The sequence below is a fragment of the Lissotriton vulgaris genome, chromosome 4_1 (assembly GCF_964263255.1).
Source record: "Lissotriton vulgaris chromosome 4_1, aLisVul1.2, whole genome shotgun sequence".
NCBI classification, from domain to species: Eukaryota; Metazoa; Chordata; class Amphibia; order Caudata; family Salamandridae; genus Lissotriton; species Lissotriton vulgaris.
Genome location: NC_141691.1, coordinates 1,305,051,888 through 1,305,060,057, shown reverse-complemented (window position 1 = coordinate 1,305,060,057; position 8,170 = coordinate 1,305,051,888).

Sequence of the window (8,170 nt, the reverse complement as noted above, 5' to 3'; positions counted from 1 at the left end):
GCGCTGTAAGCCCACCTTTAGCATTTAATTTACTGGCCCTGGGTATCTGGAATACCACTGTACAAGGGACTCACAGGTAAATTAAATATGCCAAACAGGTTTAGACTAATCTTACCAAGTTTACAAGAGAGAGCACATGCACTTTAGCACTGATCAGCAGTGGTAAAGTGCCCAGAGTCATAACACCACCAACAACAAGTCAGAAAAAACTGCAGGAGGAAGTCAAAATGTTCTGGGATGACTGTGCAAAAGGGGCCAAGTCCAACACGCCCAGCTCAGAGCATCTCATAATGCTGTGCAAGACTTATTTCTTCTACCTTGTAGTGCTCCAAGGAGGGGCAAAAACACCACTAATGCATCTAATGAAGTGATTGGGGGCTGCAGAAGCGCAACAACCCCCTCTTGAGTAATTCTAAAAAGTAACTGTATGTCTTCCATTACCTGGAGAAACTTTAATTGTTTTTTAAGCGCTCTGGGCTAGAGCTTTTGCTCTACAGCTCCAGAGTTCAGGGACCTCTAGAGGCCGGCCCTATGGTTGCATTTTCTGGCGCCTATAGGTGTAAACAAAAGACTCAGAAATATGGTGTATTGATTTTCAATGCTTTTTTAAGGTATTTTGTTGACACAATTTTTGATAAACATTGCAATGCTTTTATTAACAATAATGATTGATTTTAGACATGGTTACTGATTCCAAAGATAGTATGTTGATTTTAAGCATGATTATTGGTATTATAATGTGAGGATCCCCTTTACAAAGCCAATATTCCTTATATTTTGTTAACGGTGATGGATTAAACCCAGATCTTTTGACTGGGTGTGAGTGTTTGATTGATTCAGATGCTCCATCCATCACCACCCCCTTTTGTACCGCTAAATGGTGATGGATTAAACCCAGATCTTTTGAATGGGTGTGAGTGTTTGATTGATTCAGATGCTCCGTCCATCACCACCCCCTTTCGTACCGCTCGGGCTAAAGAACGGTGATGGATTAAACCCAGATCTTTTGACTGGGTGTGAGTGTTTGATTGATTCAGATGCCTTGTCCATCACCACCCCCTTTTGTACCACTTGTTGCCACCATAAGTGTGGCAGGGTATGCTCAGACATGAGTCCCTTGCTAACTTTGCCACTGGATTCAAGCAAGCCGGGCTGAAGACGGCTGGAATGCCAGAAACCGGTCCTCAAAAGCTTTTTTCCGGTCCAGGGAAGACATAGCTTGGCAGTTCGAGCTGGACTGTTCCTATGAGGCACAGGGTCAGACTGATTTGCATATAGCCATGTCTGAACTGGGGTGGAAAAGTGGGCTAAAGAACGGTGATGGATTAAACCCAGATCTTTTGACTGGGTGTGAGTGTTTGATTGATTCAGATGCTCCGTCCATCACCACCCACTTTTGTACCGCTAGGGCTAAAGAACTGTGATGGATAAAACCCAGATCTTTTGACTGGGTGTGAGTGTTTGATTGATTCAGATGCTCCGTCCATCACCACCCCCTTTTGTATCGCTCGGGCTAAAGAACGGTGATGGATTAAACCCAGATCTTTTGACTGGGTGTGAGTATTTGATTGATTCAGATGCTCCGTCCACCACCACCCCCTTTTGTACCACTTTTCACCGCCATAAGTGTGGCAGGTTATGCTCAGACGTGAGTCCCTTGCTCACTTTGCCACTGGATTCAAGCAAGCCGGGCTGAAGACGGCTGGAATGCCAGAAACCGTTCCTCTGAAGCTTGTTTCCGGTCCAGGGAAGACAAGGCTTGGCAGTTCGGGCTGGACTGTTCCCATGAGGCACAGCGTCAGACTGATTTGCATATAGCCATGTCTGAACTGGGGTGGCAGAGTGGGCTAAAGAACGGCGATGGATTAAACCCAGATCTTTTGACTGGGTGTGAGTGTTTGATTGATTCAGATGCTCCGTCCATTCACCACCCCCTTTTGTACCGCTTATATTTTGTTATGGTAACCCATTCAAAAAGCCAATATGCTTGCCTTAAATTTTGATATGGTACCCCCCTTCACAGAGTGAAAAGGCTTGACTCGTATATTAATATATGTGACCCCTTGACAAAGCCACTAGACCTGTTTTATTTAAAATACATGCACAAACCACAGTTGATGGACAGAATGCAGAACAATGTCACACATTCACCCCAGTACAGAGATCTGGGCCTAAATCCATCGTTTTTTGCACTCCACACCACCCCAGTTCAGACATGGCCATATGCAAATCAGCCTTGACCCTGTGCCTCATGGGAACAGCCGAGCCTGAACTGCCAAGCCATGTCTTTCCTGGACCGGAATCAAGCATCCTAGGACTGGTTTCTGGCTGTTAGCCGTCTTCAGCCAGGATAGCTTGACTCCAGTGGTGTGGAGTGCATGGGACTCACGTCTGAGCATACCCATCCCACTCGGGGTGACAAATGCAAAAACCACAGTTGATGGACAGAATGCAGAACAATGTCATACATTCACCCCAGTACAGAGATCTGGGTCTAAATCCATCGTTTTTTTGCACTCCACACCACCCTAGTTCAGACATGGCCATATGCAAATGAGCCTTGACCCTGGGCCTCATGGGAACAGTCCAGCCCGAACTGCCAAGCCAAGTCTTTCCTGGACCAGAATCAAGCATCCTTAGACCGGTTTCTGGCTATCAGCTGTCTTCAGTCAGGATAGCTTGACTCCATTGGTGTGGAGAGCATGGAACCACGTCTGAGCATACCCATCCCACTCGGGCTGACAAATGCAAAAACCACAGTTGATGGACAGAATGCAGAATAATGTCATACATTCACTGCAGTACAGAAATCTGGGCCTAAATCCATCATTTTTTTGCACTCTACACCACCCCAGTTCAGACATGGCCATATGCAAATCAGCCTTGACCCTGTGCCTCATGGGAACAGTCCAGCCCGAACTGCCAAGCCATGTCTTTCCTGGACCGGAATCAAGCATCCTAGGACCGGTTTCTGGCTATCAGTCTTCAGCGAGGATAGCTTGACTCCAGTGGTGTGGAAAGCATGGGATCCTTGCTGAAGACGGCTAATAGCCAAAAACCGGTCCTAGGATGCCCTGATAATAAAAGTCAACCTCTGAAGGTGGATGGTTTCCTGTTACAGGGCCTGGAACTAAAAATAAAATACATCTTGAGTTTATTGAGGCAGTTCTAATGCCACTGGTAAACGGTGTTATTGCTTTATCGCTGGAAGTGAATTGTAACTTAGAAGATGACACTGACAGTTCCTAATGGTTTCTAGAAACTTCACCAAAATCTCTTCTTATTTTTTTTACTTAATTTTAGGTTGAGTTTAACTATATTTATCAGTCAAACCATTTGTTCCCATTATGTGCTTTGATTCGACATCAGAAAGACAGGTCACAAACATGCTTCACAGCCTCCGAGGCCTATACCTCTGTATTTTACGCATGCATGCTGACATGCATACATTTTGGATCTCCAAGTTTGCCGAAAATATGAAATGTTCACAAAGACTTTCACCAAATATTCGAGAACTGCAGTTACAATAGTAAATCATCCTCTCCTTGAATATTTGCAGGAATTTTTAAACCTCTGAGTTTTAGGAGGAGCATAGAAATACAGACACTTCCAGGAGGCATAAAGATGGTTTGACCACAGACTTAAACATTCAGCTTCAGGTTAAACTGAAGGGCTTATTTATGAGTCCTTTGTGACACTTTTGCACCAGCTTTGATTCACTTTCCGTTATGCAGTGGTAGAGTAAACAATGTGCAACTTTGCACCATATATACAAGGTGACGTACCTAGGCAGATGCGTGTCCTTGTAAATCCATGCCCCACATCATACATGTATGAGGTTTAATGTATGCAGGGTAGGGGTTCTTACGCAACAAAGCCTCGTAGGAGTGGTGCAGAGAATTCTATCAGATTTCACTGCTTCACTTCTAGGACTCCATTGCGCCAATACCTTACGCTTGCCTTATGGAAGGTGATGTAAGGGTGATGCAGTGCTATGTCTATGGGCCTGCCTCATGGATTGCTGGAGTTCCGTCATACTTGCAACACAACTCCAGCAATGTGTGACTTTTGTACCAACAGATATTTTAGGAATCCTGACCCATCTGTTACTCCTTGAGACATGGAGCGCCATACAGTAAATATAGCGCATTCATTGTGTCGCAAGGAGGGTGCAGTGAAAACTGTTGCATCGCTGTTTTCACACAGCAATGCAACAGTTTTCATAAATACGCCCCTGACAGTGTACCACATAGAGACCATCTGCCTTCAGCAATTATTAAATGTTCCTGGACCCTTTGACAAAACTGCTAAAGTTCTGCCCAATATATTGATAGTGACTCAAAAGACAATGGCATCTACTCAGCTCGAATGATGACAAAAACTAAAAAAAAGCACTGATTGGCTGAAAAGAAAAGGGTGTGACAGAGATTCTTACCAGCAAATAAGTTGCTACCGCTCAAGTGTTTTGGGTTGTTTGTATCTGGACACAGCCATAAACTTCTAAAGATTTAAAGAACTGTCAGTGGCAACGCTTTATATTGAGTACAAAGTTGCTGCTCCTCTAGACTCATGTCTCTTTAGGGCAAGCGGTTAGTTAAACTCGATTTTAGACTGCTGTATTACTCTACATAGTTGCACTAAAACTGCATTTTAGACTGTTGTATTACTCTACATGGTTGCCCTAAAACTCTAGTTTAGACAAGTGTATTACTCTAAATGGTGTGCTTCACCAATAATAGCTATGAATTGCAGTGTAAGCCTAAAGTGTGAGCTCAGAATTAGTGTATGTACCAAGAGAAGGAAAATGCTAACTACCAATATTTGATAGAACCACATACAATTCTAAAGTGGCGCAATACACTAAATATTACGTTTGGGTTTTAAAAGTATGCCCAATACCACCACAATACAAAGCCAGAGTTTCTGCATTGCTGTATGCATTATGATCTGTTGACCTCCTCCCATCATTTACATTTTTAGATTTACCTCCAAATGTGACTGTTTCTTTCCAGGTTGAGTGCTTTGAATATGAAACAGACTGTAAGTGGTGTGCAGTTCTACGACATCAATATCCTATATTGGAATGCAGCCAAAGAGGTTGCGCTTTTTTGGGTTACATCCAAAATAGGTGGGAAGTGTGACTAGAGCCAAAATACCCATTAAGGGTGTAGTGGCCTATGCAAATGTTGGCAATGATTAACACATACAACTCTTTCTGCAAGCTATAACTAGTTTATTTCTTTCCTAGACATGTTACAGCCCTCTTGCAAACACGCCGATTCCTTCGAACCAGAGCTGTATAAATATAAATATTTGTAACACAAACATAGAAATAAACACAATAACAAATAAATAATGTGGTAGTAGATGATTGGATACGTATTTCTAATATAGCCATAGCGGGCTATACCGACTATTAAAGGCCCGCTCCAGCGTTAAAGGCCCAAGCCGAATGTGAGGGCCTTTAATAAGGGAGCGGGACTTTAATAGCCGGCCTAGCCCTGCTACGAAGGGCTATAAATGTATTAGAACATTCTGCCACTAGAGGGCAGAATGTTCTCACAAATAAAACAAAGGCCTCTCGAAGCGCGAGGGGACTTAAATCCCCTCGAGCTTTGAGAGGCCTTTGTAAAACATTGGAATGTTGCTTTGCAGGTCATTATCGGCCCGTAGAAGTACGGAGCACTCCATTGTCTGCAATAGAGCTGCCAACATTCCAATGTTCTAATTCATATTAACATCGGATAGCAAAAACAATGTGTGATTTAAGTATGTGATTCAGGGATAAATTATAACTCTAATGCAATATGTTGGTAGTTTGTAGAAAGAAAAATCCAGACTAGAGCATCAGTGTTTTGTGGCCACATCAATCCTGTGAAAGTTTAGAATGATAAAATGCAATACTTTACCATTTTGTTTGATAATCTCGTTCAGTACTTTAAATGACAGGATATAAATACACGCAATAAAGCTGGAGCAGAGGCACCTCTGATAAAACTAATTTGCCCAGCTTGTTCATATTTGGAGGGCTGAAAACAGAACAGTGCGTACTGTGGTCCCGATCCCGAGGGATTCCATAGTCCAGGCACCTGTGCCTGAAGAGAAGCTGCACCAATATGCCTTGGCTATGTGACTCGGGGACTGAGATAGATACAAATGTGTTCATTTAGATTCTGATCAAGGGCCACACTGGCCTTTCTGCCACACTGGCAATTTCCAAGTTGCTGCAGTTTACTGGCTGCTTACAAAGGTGGATGCTATAAACAACAATTGGTTCTGTCGGGTGGACGACAATTTCTTTGTAGTTTTTTTAATTTGGAAAGATGATTGAAATCAATATACCAATGACAGATGAACACACACAAAGAAAACAAGAGAGTGAACAATATTCTCAAAATGAGCCAAATTTTTATTATATGTTTTTCAAATATTCATACGCAGGGTTAGAAATGACCACGATGAAACTGAATGAACAAAAGGCTGTCGCCGGTTAACTCAATAGATAAAAACGGCACATGTGAGCATGATTATAGTGACATAGTGAGTGTGGAGACGAAGTGACAAGATTTGTGTATTTAAACACAAAGGTGACAAGATGCTGTACATATATTTACAATGAAGGCATAATGAAAAGGATCCAATTTCAAATTCAACTACAATTAGCCTTAGCTGAATAATTCATTTATATTGTTTTTTGCTAGAAGGGTATTTTAAGACATGTAAGAACAGAAAAACTGGTGACGTTTCGACCCTGACAAACAGCATAAATGGAGAAAGTCAGAAGCGGGTCTTAATCCGGACAGGATGGTGTAGGGACAGCCCAATCTTCAATAATTGAAGGACTCCAAAAGGGGAAGCCAAAGGAGCCTATAGGTGAGAGGCACCAGAGGGGGCATCCATCTGGACGTGAAAGTGGGAATAAATCTGGCATCTGAATGTCAAGGAGATTGGAGAGGTTGAATGACATTCAGCGCAGTGATAACACATCCAACTTCTTTTCCTTATTTGTCTTGTAAAAATCACAGCGAAATGTGGCAATAAATGTCACATGCAGCATGTCTGTAAAGTTTCAAGGCATCATTCTGTCTCTGTGGAAATTCTGGCCAACGGTAGGATCCAATGATCTGTGATCAGAGGTGGATGGACAGTAATAATGAAACCATAAGACACCCAGTTAGAACTGGGGTTTCTGGTTGCCAGAGTATGTACCCTGTACAAGAGAACCACCACTCTAGTCAGGGAAGCCTAGACACACACTAAACACCAAATGATAACCTGTGCTCACCCTCTGGTAGCTTGGCAAAGAGCAGTCAGGGTTATCTAAACAGGCAATGAGTAAAGTATTTGTGCAACACGCACACAAACACAATGAAAACACCACAAAAATACTCCACACAGTGGTGAAAAAATAAAATTTCTATGAGTGCAACAAGACCAAAATGACAGAAACAGTGGGGAAAGCGTTGGATAGCGTAGGGGTAAAAATGACTATTCCCACTCTAGTGAGTGCAACAGTAAGGAAAGCGTTGGATAGCGTAGGGGTAAACATTACTATTCCCACTCCAGAGAGTGCAACAGTAGGGAAAGTAAATGCTTCATATATGAACAAAAATAAATTAAATATTAATACCAATTACAAATTAATTAAAAGTAATTAAAAATGTACTTTTAAAATAATATTTAATCAATTAAAAATACTATTAAAAATTAATTACAAAAAATAATTACCTATTAATGCAAATTATTCACCAATTAATAATTAATTATTTAACAACTAAATATATTTAAAAATTAAAACAAAAAAACAAGAAATAAATTAAAAAATGTAATTATTACAATTAAACTACTTCCCACCCTATTCCCCTATAAACCCACAACCCGCAACAAACAAAATATATATAACATTAACATAATTATCAATTAATCAATTATTAAAAATTAATTACCAATTATATTTTAATTAATTACCAATTAAAAATCAATTAACAATTAATTCAAGATAAATACCAATAAATACATTAAAACATTTAATTAATTTGAATTAAATTACTTCCCACCCTATTCCCCTATAAACCCACAACCCGCTACAGAAAGTAAATTAATAAAATTAACATAATTATCTATTAATCAATTAATAAAAATGTATTACCAATTATATTTAAATAATTTA